We start from the raw sequence: 13,497 nt of genomic DNA, 5'->3' as shown, positions 1-13,497 counted from the left end.
CCAGGGCCTGATCCTGGAGACCCGGGATAGAGTCCCACGTCAGGCTCCCTGCATGGAGCCTGCTTCTCCCTCTGCCTGTGTCTTTGCGCCTCCCCCTCCCACCCCTTTGTGTGTCTCTCATGAACAAATGAATAAAATATTTTTAAAAATAAATAAAATAAAATAAAAATAAAAAATAAAATTTGTTAAAAAAAAATAAAAAATAATAAAATCTGTTTTGAGATCTACTGTTTAAACCAAGTTTACCTCTCAGAATAAGGTAATCAACTAAAAATATTTGCTCCAAACATACTTTCACTAACAGTCATGACATAACAAATATACAAACTCTGAACTTTCCTTTAATTACACATTTTAAAAGTACTTAACTTCCTGATGAATACCCTACAATGGTTTGCTAAATGAATAAATAAGTGGAAGAAAGAGAGTAGGGGATCCCTGGGTGGCTCAGAGGTTTAGCGCCTGCCTTAGGCCCAGGGCATGATCCTGGAGTCTCAGGCTCCCTGCATGAAGCCTGCTACTCCCTCTGCCTGTGTCTCTGTCTCTGTCTGTCTCTCTCTCTGTGTGTCTCTCATGAATAAATAAATACAATCTTTAAAAAAAAAAGAGAGAGAGAAAGTAAATGGCTTTATAGATAATAATATTTTTTTGTCCTAGAAGGCCTATTATTTAAAATGAATTTAAAGCTCCAACACAACCAGACACTAAAAAAACTACCATCAAAGAAAAGACTGACAGATTGGATTTTATTAAAATTAAAAACTTGTAGACATCAAGAGACATTATTAAAAAACAGAAAACTGGACAGCCCCGGTGGCCCGGAGGTTTAGCGCCACCTTCAGCCTGGGGTGTGATCCTGGAAACCCCAGATCAAGTCCCATGTCAGGCTCCCTGCATGGAGCCTCTGCCTCTCTCTCTCTCTCTCTATCTATCTCTCACTGTCATTAATAAATAAATAAAATTAAAAAAAAAAAGAAAACTGTGGCTCTTGGATGGCTCAGTCGGTTGAGCTTCTGACTCTGGATCTTAGCTCAGGTCTTGACCTCAGGGTCATGATTTCAAGCCCTGCATTCTTAAAAAAAAAAAAAAAACAGAAAACCAAACTATAAATAGGTAGAAGATACTCACAGTGCACATATCTGTCAAAGAACTAGTATCCAGAATATATAAAGCACTCCTAAAAAAAAAATCAATAAAACAACCCAATAAAAAATAATCAAAATACTTTGTGGGAAAGTGGTAAAATACAGCTACAAATTATTCCTATTCTGGTACGCATGCCTCTTTGCAATGTGGCAAGGCTGCTCCTCCAGTTAAGAGGTAGAGTCCATTTCCCCATCCCTGGAATCCGGGCCGGTCATAACTCACATTGATCAAAATAATATGGTGGAAGTGATGCTATACAACCTCCAAAGCTAGGTCTTAAGAGATCTTGCAGCTTCCACTTTTACCCTCTTGGAACACTACCCAACTATGTAATGAAACTCTACTACTTACTTATGAGAAGTCACAAGGAAAAAAACAAAGTGCCCGAGTGACAGCCAAAACCCATCTTGGGGCCTTCCAACCAAGAGACTCTCCCAGCTGTCTGCAGCAGCATGAGAGGGCCCAGACAAAACCAAGAAAGGAAACTCCAAGTCAGCCTTGTAACTGAAAAAAAATAATAAACTGGCTTTGGCTTAAGCAACAAGTAAGTGAAACAGACATAATAGGCACTTCATAAAGATAATATCCAAATGGCCAACAAGCATATGAAAAAGTGCTCAACATCATTAAGCAGGGAACGCAAATCAAAACACAGTGAAATACCACAATACATCCACCGAATAAAATTTAAAAGGCTGACAATTTTGAGTGTTGACAAAGATGTGGAATACTGACACTTTCTTACATTGCTAGTTAAAAGGGTAAATTTATACAAACTCTCTGGAAAACAGTCTGGCAACATTGGGTGAAAAATTAAAATTATGTCCACTCTGAAACCCAGAAATTTCATTTCTACTTTTATAACCAACAGAAATGCATATATATGTTCACACACAAATGTATACATACAAACATACATACCCCAAAAAGCACATGTGTAAGAATGTTCGTGGGAGCACTATTCATAATAGCCCCAAATTAGAAACAACCCAATTGTTCACCAATAAAAGAATGTATAAATTGTGGTATGTTTATACAATAAAACTACACAACAATTAAAAAGTACTACCACTATTTGCAATACCATGCATGAATCTCATGATATAAAATGAGTAAAACAAGCTAATCAAAAAAGACTAAATTAATAGAATTCCATTCCATGTATATGAATTTCAAAAACAAACTAAGTCAAAACTAATGTGAGGAAAGAAATCACAATAGAAGTCACCTCTCAAGGGTTGCTCGTTGACTGGGAAAGGGTGTAAGGTCGCTTTCCTGGGTGTTGAAAATGTTCTCTATCTTGACCTGGGGAGTCACAGAGTTGTAACAAGTTTTGTGTACCTCACTTCACTATACACTATACCCCATTAAAAACAGTTTAAGGGTCGCCAAGATGGCTCAGTTGGTTAAGGGCATCCAACTCTTGGTTTCAGCTCAGATCATGATCTCAGGGTCATTAGATCAAGCCCAGTGTTGTATTCCACCCTCAGGGTGGAGTCTGCTTGAGATTCTCTCCCTCTTCCCTACCTCGCCCTCCCCTCGTTCTCTCTCTCTCTCAAATAAATGAGTAAAATAGTTTTTAAAAATCGTCTAAATATCTTACAAACCAGTTTATCATTATTATGGCACAGAAATAGTACAGACAGCAAAAGTGCCATGACCTACATATACATAAAGCAGCAAGGAAAAAAATTCCCACTGGACCTCCTTTGCCCTTTGATGATATTAAATACCATGACAGCTGAAATGCAGGTGTGCAGGGATCAGCAATAAACTAATGACTGCTTCAGCACCAACTTCAGCTGGTGTACACAGTATCCGAACCATTTAAATGAAACTGAACGTGAACAGGCTTTTAAGAATAATAATTTCTCATTTATGTTGCTACCCTACCAAATTTACATGAAATAATCTCATAGGTTTGGATTTTATAAACACACATTAAAATATAATTATCCTTTAATTATCTGACACTCAACACTTAAAGTAAATACTCTGGAATTATGTAAAAGAATGAAGATGTGAACTGTATTTAGCCCATCTGTGTAGCCAGTTTAGATGAATGGTAATCACATACTGCTAATAAGATCGAAGTTGTGGGTTCCAGCCTTACAGGAGTCTGTTCCACACAGAAACTAATACCCCTTGGCACGCTCCTAACAATGCTTTCCAGAGTCTGATAGTTTGTATTACAAGAATCAAAAGAAAAGAGAAGGTGCAGTGTATATAGTCAGAATTGCATAAATGTTACAAACAATTTAAAGCATACTGGATTGTTAGCACAATTATCTTTATCACTAAATAAATGAGCTCTCTCTGCTTCCATATGATAATATCAGCAGGATACCATACAGAAAGTAAAATTAGATTTGGGTCATCAAAATGTAGAAGGAAAAAAAACTAGCAGACAAATTTGGCCAAACTGATAAACTCAAGAACGGTGTCTCAATAAAGACTACTAATATTTTCTGTTTATATGTTATATTTAAATCGTGTTCTTCTGTCTTCCCCATACTCCAGCAATCTACACTAACAGATTCCCAGATCTACTTGATTTGGAGATTAAATGAGATAATGTAGTAATTTTTTTAAAAAAAGAACAGAAAAATCATTCATTTAAAATTCAATATTTATCCAAGCTTAACTGGAATCCAAATTTTCTAATTACTAGATTTGTCCCAAATAAGTTTAATAGTTCCAAAAAAAAAAAAAATCTTGGGGCAGCCCTGGTGGCTTAGTGGTTTAGCGCCGCCTTCTGCCCAGGGCATGATCCTGGAGACCAGGGATTGAGTCCCACGTCAAGATCCCTGCATGGAGCCTGCTTCTCCTTCTGCCTGTTTCTTTCTCTTTCTCTCTCTCTCCCTCTCTCTCTCTCTCTCTCTAATAAATAAATAAAAAATCTTTAAAAAAAAAACTTAAACACTTGAGAAATTGATCCACAATAAACTTACTTGATGCATCCAACTTACTTTGAGAAATATGATGAAATATTCAAGAATGATTTAAAAGTGTTTCAAATCCACATTATTCAAATAGCTTATAAGAGGAAGAATATTGACACATAATAATATCAAGCAACAAGTGAGGTAAGTCATGAGAAAATGCCTATAAGTGGAGCCAGAAGTTGGAGAATTACTTCTCGTTGACATAAGAAAAGGCATCACCAAGAAAAGGGCATTTGAGTTAGGTTTTAAAAACTAGACACCACAGACTATGTAGCATTACGGCTGGCTTCATTTATTTTTTTTAAAAAAAGGCAGTCACATTTGCCTTCATAACTGTAATGCAATTGTTATATGTAATTACTTATTTGATGTCTCTCTCCCCAACTGGACTCCAAGTTCTGAAAGGGCTTAGACTCTTGCTTTTTCAGTTGTCTCTCCAGTACCTAGCAGAGCATCTGGTACATTGTAGACATCCAGAAAATGTTTGTTAAATGAATGAGTAACACAAGTGGGAAAGTAACAATTTGCCTACAAAATAAAGAAGAAAAAAGATCAAACCAGTATTTAGGGCCAAGTCACAGATGATCTTAAAAATCAAAACTAAGGAATTTTAACTTTATTTGGTTGTTAATAAGGGCTCGCTGAAGATTTTAAGGAGTGCAGTGACATAACTGGATTTGTGCTTTAGAAAGTATATCTAAAAGTAATACTATACCATAGATCACAAAAAAAAGAGAGAGAACGGAAGCAATCACAGTATCATTACGGGAGTCTGGATCAAAGATAACAAGGACTTAAAACTAAAATTAAAACAGTGGGAATGAAAAGTAAAAATAATAATAATCACGGGGATAGTGCATGGATAAAATCAACAGGGCAATGAGTCTTCCATTTACCCAACATCTTCTGAGCACCTACTATGTGTCTAGGAGCTAGAGACAGGAAATAAAAAGAAGCCACAGTCCTTTAGCTCAAAATGCTGATGGTTTCCCCAAATTGTCCATCCACGATGGTACCTTCTTGACCCATTCCCCCCAGGCTGGCCGCCTCTTCCATGATCCCCCGGAGTCCTCAGTCTGGGAGCAGCCCATTGCTCCCCCTCTCAGAGGCATCAGACTTCACTTCCTCTCCTTGTTCCACGATCAGATGCAGGTACCTATGACTTCATGCCCAACTGTTTTAGTAACAAAATTCTTAGCCATGGGAATATCCTTTATCAAGTAAGTCTATTCTTGCAGCTTGGTCCAGAATTTCCACTTGGCTGATCTGTCTTCCTTCAAGACCAGACATATAAAGAACGTCCCCTGGGAAGTTGCTGCAGGCCCCCTTCCCCCTGGTCACTGGCTCTCCTACGCCACCTCCTTAGTGTTGCTGTGACTCTCAGTCCGTATCCCCTCTAAGACGCCTGAGACACCTACTAGGTGATGTTGCTCCTACTGGAACAGGGACCACAGTTGATTTTATTTGTGTATAAACAACACGTAGGAAGGAATTGAACATCACTTGTGGTTTGGAGACATGGGTGCTGGACTCAAAACAAGACCTACAGCTTCCAGGCATTCCAGCTTCACAAGCTGCAGGGCCTGTCCAAGCTTCTTCGTCTCTGAGGAACTTATCACTGGGTTGTTGGGAGACTAAGGAACACAATGAATCTGAAAAAAAATACTATAGTTCTTTGAGAAGGATATCTATGAGCATTTGTGATAGATACTACAGACCGTCACAGGAGCTCGAGCATGCATTCTTACTAGGAAAGAATGGGAGACATGGGTAAGTGAGAACCTCATGGAGCAGCCTTTATGCTGGCCCTGGAGAACCTACAGTTTAGACAAGCTTACAAGGAGATGAGGTGGGAGGGGCATCCAGGTAAAGAAGGTAATGAGAACAAATGCCAAGAAGCCAGCAGCAATTCAGCAGCAGCAAATTTTACTGAGGGATTATTACGTGCCACACATTGTTCTGAGTGCTACGCAAACAGCAATGAGGACAGGAAAGGTCCCCATCTTCAGAGGGCTTAGATTCTAACTTGGAAGAACAATGAACAAATAAATACACAGAATTATTTCTGACAGCACCAGGTGACAGGAAGGTGATACGCTGTGGTGACTGGGGAGAAGGGGTACTCCAGACAGAGCAGTAAATCCACTCTGGGGTGATGACATTTGTCCATCTGAGAAGAGGGTAATGAGACAGGCCCAGGATGGGGAAGAGCATGCCAAAGGAAAGAGCAATGCAAAGGCCCAGAAGCAGGAAAACGTCTGAATGGACAGCGTGGCTAAGAGCCGAGAGGCTAAGACACAAACAGTATGACATTAAGGCTGTCACGTCTAAGGAACAGTGAGGTACCAATTCAGACCGAGGCTGAAACAGTAGATAATCCGAGAAAACTAATTGAAGACAAGGACGCCTCACAGGTATCTCTCACACGGCAGGGTGACGTGGGCAGGTGGGAGGCACTTCCTCTGGAGCAGCCAGGCGGCAAAGCAATGACTGCCGGCCTCCTGTGACTGCGGAATAAAAGTTGTCTCACTCACCTTCTCCACGAAAGGAGAAACCGGAGGTCTAGGAAGGGGTGAGGGTGTAAGTCATGACTCACGTTCACCAAGACACAGGGCGGGCGCCTCTACTCCCAGGTACACAAGACTAGTAACAGGTTAACTTCGGGGCCAGGGTGTCCAGGTGCCTCTGCTTGGCCCTGCACACCCTGCACACCCTGCACACCCGCCCGGCAACCACCCGGCAGCAGGGAGGCGTCACAGACGAGCCCCTGTAGGACACGCCACTGACACCGCGGGGAGGCGCCACGAGGAACCCAGGGCCACTGAAAACCTGCAACAGAGAGAAAGAAACTCTGCGCTAAGCCCCTGAGATGGTTGGGGCTGCTCACTGTGGCATGTTAACCTCACCTACCATGACTATACACTATAACAATATAGGCAGAATTTTTTTTTTTAAAGATGATAAAAAGCAGAGGTACTCATCACTCTGAGTGGGGAGAAGAGAACGTGAACTACTACTCAGTGCCTTTGACAGATGGCATCTTTTGACATGGTTCTCTGTCTCTCCCAACATCAACGACTTTTATCAGATATGCCCAACTTGGCAGTTCCTGCTCCTAACGGGACAGCGTTATGGGCCATCCGTCGACGTGGGCCACCACAACAAAGTACCACCAGCTGGGTGGCTCAAGTAACAAGAAATTTATTTTCTCAGTTTTAGAGGCTGAACGTCCAAGGTCGGGAGGCCAGGTCCTCCTAGGACCTCTCTTCCCAGCTTGCAAATGGCTACGGCCTTGCTATGCCCTCAGCCAGCGGGGCTGGGGGGGCAGTGAAAGGGAGAGTGCAAGCAAGCTCATGCCAGCCAGCCCTCCAGTGTCTCTTATACGGGTATTAAGCCCACTGTGAGGGCACACCTTTGAGATCTCCAAACCTAATTCTCTCCCCAAGGCCCCATCTCCAAATACCATTACATTGGGGACTAGGGCTTCCATCTGGGAGTGAGTGGAGGGGGGGTGCACAATGTAGTCCACAGTAGCAGATGTCCTCCCATCCCTGGTTTGTGGTTTGGCCATGTGACCTTCTCTGGCTTCCAGAATGAGGCAGAGGTGACCGCGTAGGCCAGCTTCAAAGCCAGGCCTCAAAAATCTGATATATTTCCACTTGCCCTCCGGCACCTCCATCGCAGACATGAGAAGACTGTGCTATGGCTAGACCACCTCACCAAGGAGGACAGAAACTCAAAAAGCGTACCCCTATTTCGACAACCTGTGATGGGGAGCAGAGCCACCTCGCCACCAAGTCTAAACCACCCTGCCTAAATCAGCAGGTGCATAAATGATAATAAATGGTCATGTTTGTAATGTGACATACAAACACAAGTGTGGGCCTTTGTTGGGAAACATGACTGCAGTAATAGGGACTGTAAGAAGGGAATGTAACTTCTATCTAATGTCTACAGATAAAGGGCCAAGAAGCGTATCCAGCTCCTTAGGAAAAACCTTATGCTAACAAAGACATCAGGAAAATTAATCTGGACTTCGCCAACTTTTTTTCTTGAAGCTCCTGTTTATTCACCTCTGCTGGTTCTGTGCAATAGCTCCTAAATCCAATTCTAATCCTAGTCAGCAAGATTTGTGAAGATAACAGAGGAGACGGAAGGAAGGAGGAGAAAACATAAAATCATGTGGTACTGCAAAAAAGTATCAACGTCAAGGAAGAAAATCAAGTGTACTACAAAACACCAAACATGCTAAAAATGACGAAGTCCTTGGGTTTGGTCAGGAAAACATCACTAGCTCATTGGAAAGTCATTCTTGGAAAATAGAGAAACAGACACAGGAGAATCAAGAAAAGAGTAGACTGCACGTAGATCGAGACAGTGAGTATAGAGGATTTAGTTTAGCCGTGTAACAACGAAAAGAAAGAAATGGGGCAACCACTAGTGGGGCAAGAAATGGAACTCATCTCTTAACACGGAAGACCTGGGCTGGGTTAGTTTTCCACTGCTACATAACAAAGTGCCACAAGCTTACGATCTCCGTTTTTTGGGGCAGAAGTTCAGGGGGGCTTAGCTGGGCTCACTGCTCATGGCATCACAAGAGCAAAACCCAGGTGTTGACCAGGCCGAGTTCTTGTCTGGAGGCTCTGGGGAGGATCCATTCCCTTGCTAATTTGGATTATTGGCACAACCCAGCTCTATGCAGCTCTAAGGCTGAAGTCCCATTTCTTTGCAGGGTATTGGCCGGAGGTAGCTCTCAATGCCTAGAGCCTGCACTTCCCTCCCAGCACAGAAGACTCCCCTCCCTCTCTGAGCCAGCAACAAAGCCATCCAGCCGTTTCATGTTCTCAAGCTCTGGCTTCCCCTTCTACGGTCAGTTGGAAAACATTCTGCTTGTACACGTTCTACTCATGGGATCATACGAGGTCCATCTAGATCATCTCCGTGTCTTAGGATCAATTGATTAGTGACCTTAATTATATCCCAAAATTCCTTTAGGTATGTAATGGAACATAATCAAGGAGGTAACATCCAGCATGTGCACAGTGCTAGGGATTATGACAAGAAATCTTGTCATTTTATAGGATTATATATTAAAGTTAGGAAAGGATCCAAGAGTGAAAAGATCTTGAAGATTTCACACATCAGAATCATGTATGATAATGAATTACCAATAATTAGGAAGGGAAGAAATCAAGGAAAAAGCACACCATCCTAGCCATGGCAAAAACAGAGGCTGCCTTTCCTTGGAGATTGAGAGAATGACAAAAGGGGGAGAGTGGGAGGCAAAAGACAGCATTTATGCCAGCTATTTACTTTGCCAAATTTAGTATCATTTTAATTTAGATACAAAGAGACATATTCTCATATTCTGGATTCTCTGAAAAAGTTCCTCCAGATGGTTATACCTCCCTAGAGTGACAGCACCCAGGGTAGCCTTGCACATATTGGGAATTCAATTAAACGCTGCTGACCATCTGATTGAGGATTCAGAGTCTGGAGTAGCTGACTCAATACAAACATATGGCTTAGTTCCCATCAAAGGAAAAAAAAACCAAGTCACTATATTCCCCTAACACAGCCCCTCCTTTGCAATGTGGGAGAAAACAGAATCGAACTAATAAAAATAGACGAATGTAAAAAAGATTAGGGAACAGGCAAACTGCAGAATATAAAACTTCTCTAATTTTATCATAAAGTCAGAATTCTTCAGCTAAGAACCGACGCTAAGACATTTCCTTCTTAATTCTGTTCCATCAAAGCAGTGGCTCCCGGGCACTGCACTTCAGGGTACCTCAGAGGAGGAAGACACAGTGAGCTCGGGCTGCTCAGGGCTGGAGGACAAGGACACCAATGACGATAAGGTGAGGCTGAACGATAGTAAGTGTTCCAAGTGCAGGGAAGAAAACAGTATTAAACCACTTTAACTCTATAAAGACCCACATAAAGTATTTACAGACAAGAAAAACAAAGGTTCGGACTGGTCAAATATATTTTCTCCAAGGTCATATAGCAAGGATTACAGTAGATTATAACTTCCAATTCGGGAGTGACTGACCCCAAAACTCAATTCTCTCCTAAAGGAGGGATTAACTCATCTCTGGTCGGCTACCTGGACAAGGGTTTAGAGTAAAGTAGAAAGAAACTGTAACAGCTTCTTGGAGAGGCCATTATTTCAAGTGGAACTCAGGAAGACATGTTCAATTTTGAAAAGCAGAGAGGTAAAGTAAGGAGAACAGTTCCCTGGGAAGGAGCATAAGGCACGGAAGCAAGAAATCTGGGTCAACGCGGGGAGGCTGTAAGTAGTTCAGAGAATCTAAAGCACAAATTCCTTACAAGTAAATATATGAAGTCGGACACTGGTGTAAGGGGCAGTATGGAAAAATACTCTGTATTTACTCCACAGTTAACAGGGAGAGAAAGGCAGGGAGGTCCAAAACATGAGCCTGAACTATGAAGGGAAAATCCTCCCCACCTCCCTTTGCTCTCTAGTCCTGAGGAGAGCAGGGTCCCAAGCCCACCTCCAACCCACCAACAGGCTTTGTTGTCGCCGTCACATAAATTAACCCACTTATCACAGGCTAGCAACGTTCCAAGGGGTGGAGCTCTTATTGGTCTTTCAATCCTTCCTGTCTTCTGACGGCAGATTGCACAGACCCTCCGTGGGGGTCCAGGCACCCCCTGCTACCGTTGTCACACAGGAACCACAGTTACAGGTCCCCACAGCTCCTCTTTCCCTCTTGGTCTTGCCACAGAAGGACCAAGCGTATGCAGCATGCCGGCTTATCTCAATTTCCTCCACTGCTTGCCCTGACGGAAACACCGTAACAGGTCCCATATTTACTGACAAGGCCAACCTTCTTGGCACGTTTGTCCATGTCACCACGAACTAGGACACCACCCGGGGGGTACCCGCCATCTGTTTCTGCAAAGTCCTACTGGAACACAGCCACGTCCAGTCATTCATGAACTGTCAACGACTACGTTCTCCCTACAACAGCAAAAACTGTATGGCCCATAAAACCTTACTTTCTAGCCCTTAACAGAAAAAAATGTGCCATTTGCTCTAGTCCCATATCTCACAGGACTCTTCTAGTCATTTGTTCTGGTCTAAAATATAAAACTGATATGGATATCTCTTGATCGCTCAATTTCCAATATTATAATTTTAATTCCTGTTACAGAAATTGAGTATTTTGCTATCATACACCATCAGCCTTCCTCCCCACTCCCCTCTTCACAAACTGTTCTCTCTCAGTATGTTTAAGTCAGTACTCAGTGTTTATACCCTAGGACTACATAAAGATTCTTTATTCCTGAGACAGCTAATATTATGTAATTGTTTCTGTACTTACAAAGATATCTTTGCAAGGTTAATAATTACCATTTGTTTTGTTTGCTTACTTTTCCTATCACCATTTACCTATCACCATTTTTTCCCAAGTCTAACACACTTGCCAACAGTCTTTTTTTTTTTTTTCCAAATGTTCAAACATTTTGTCTCCCATATCCTTCCCATAGTCCTCCATCCTTTTTCTCCAATCTGGACTGGGTGCTAAGCCTAGTGAAGAAGCTACTTTTCAAGGAACCTCCTTTCTCTGCCCTCCTGCATTAAATCCTTTGTTTTCTGCATCCTATGCCTTCGACTTGAGTTCCTCCCTTGTTTTTATGCAAGTGCATCCTCTAGAAGCTTTCTATGAAAGGACACCTAAGTAGAAATGTTTTAATCCTTCTGTGTCTTACAACTTCCTTATTCTATACTAATCAACAGGTCATCTAAATAGAGAAGTGTAAGCTACAAGTGATTTTTCCCTCATAATTCTGAAAGCACTCAACACTGTCTTCTATAATCTGGTGTCGCTGCTAAAAGTTGGATGTTATTCTGATTTCCATTCATCTCTATATGACTTTTCTGTGTCTCCTTTTTTTTGTTTTATACAACTTCCAGAGCTTTCAGAATTTTATTTTAATCCATAGTGTTCTTAAATTTTGGATTGATGTGGCTTTACGGTCTGTTCTCATTCATTATGCTGTATTATTCATTATGCAGAGACCTGTATCCTACAGTAGTAGGAAATCTTCTTGTAATATTTCTTTAACAATTCCCTTCAGGTCTTCTCCTTGAGCTCTGTCAGCTGTCTATGCCACAGTAATGATGCGTTACAAACTATCCTAAAACTCAGGGGCTTAAAACAATAGCCATTTATAATTGCTCTGGACTCTACCAGTTGGCTAAATGGTTCTGCTGATCATCTAGTGGGCACAGGTCAAGGGTGCAGCAATCCCACAATGCAAAGGACAGTCCTACCCCATTGCCAAAAAGAATTACGTGGCCCAAAACGTCAACAATGCGAAGGCTGAGAAATCTGGTTCAAAAGTTACTTTCTGGGGCACCTGGGTAGCTCTGTCAGCTGTCATGAGACCAAGCCCCCATGTCAGTCTCCAGGCTCAATGGGGAGTCTGCTTGGGATTCTCTCCCTCTGCCCCCCCTTCAACTCACTTGTGTGTGTGCATGAATGCTTTCTCTCTCAAAATAAATAAGTGGATCTTTTAAAAGAAAAAAAGTTACTTCACTTATATTCCAAGACCTACAAATAGCTCAACAACCAAGCAAAAACCTGCCTTAGGCTCAAACCCTCTCTTCTAGTGTCAGACCTACTATGTTCCCGGACCTGCTGCCTGCCTTGACCATTGAGATGTTGCTTTTTCCCCCAGACATGACATGATACACCGGTCCTCAGATCCTCAACTCCTTCCTGACATTGACCTAAGAAACTTAAGACACAGATGCCTCCATCTAGTTCCAAAACTCCCTTGTTTCTCACTATGGAAAATGGGGAGACTTTAATCCTTTGTTTCCTGGACTTGGAACTCTACAGTCTGATCCCCAACCCAACCTGACCAACCTTAATCATCTACTGCTCCCTGCATCTCAGGGTAACAGTACAGTTTGACACTATACAACAGAGCAGCCTTTAAAAGACCTTCTCCTGTCTAACTGTGGAGTCCTGGTGTTTAATCTCTTCTTTTGTAGTAACCTTAGGGGCTACTGCGTATTTCTAAAACAGCCATTTACAGGTTTTAAGAGCTCATTACATGGTCACTAAAGGAATACATGAAACTCATAACCCGCAGGCTTGAGTTGCAAGGAACATGTATTTATACTGACTGAATTCTGAGTTCTTTAATTCAGCCACCAAAGTACATCAAGCAGTACTCTGTTTGGCATGGGAAAGTAGAGGGATTAAAAAAAAAAAAAAAACCCCACTCATGGTCCCCTACCCTTAGAAAGCTTACAGCCTAGTATATATTAAGTCAGATATGTAAATAATAGATTCATACATAACCTGATTAGTCAGATTATCCTTATTCTATAGCTTAAAAAGAAAAATCCTTTCTCAGAATTGAC

At 41.8% G+C, this 13,497-nt stretch overlaps 1 protein-coding gene across 8 annotated transcripts in view; it reads right to left on the bottom strand.

Moving 5' to 3' along the window:
* ANKS1B (ankyrin repeat and sterile alpha motif domain containing 1B) overlaps positions 1-13,497 on the bottom strand; it is a 1,038,970-nt gene that overhangs the window by 1,002,996 nt on the left and 22,477 nt on the right. The gene's annotated exons all lie outside the window — the stretch shown is intronic.

The sequence above is a fragment of the Nyctereutes procyonoides genome, unplaced genomic scaffold, assembly GCF_905146905.1.
Source record: "Nyctereutes procyonoides isolate TBG_1078 unplaced genomic scaffold, NYPRO_anot_genome, whole genome shotgun sequence".
In the NCBI taxonomy this organism is placed as follows: Eukaryota; Metazoa; Chordata; class Mammalia; order Carnivora; family Canidae; genus Nyctereutes; species Nyctereutes procyonoides.
Note: the sequence above shows the minus strand (reverse complement) of the source record. Positions and strands in the feature narration are given on the sequence as shown.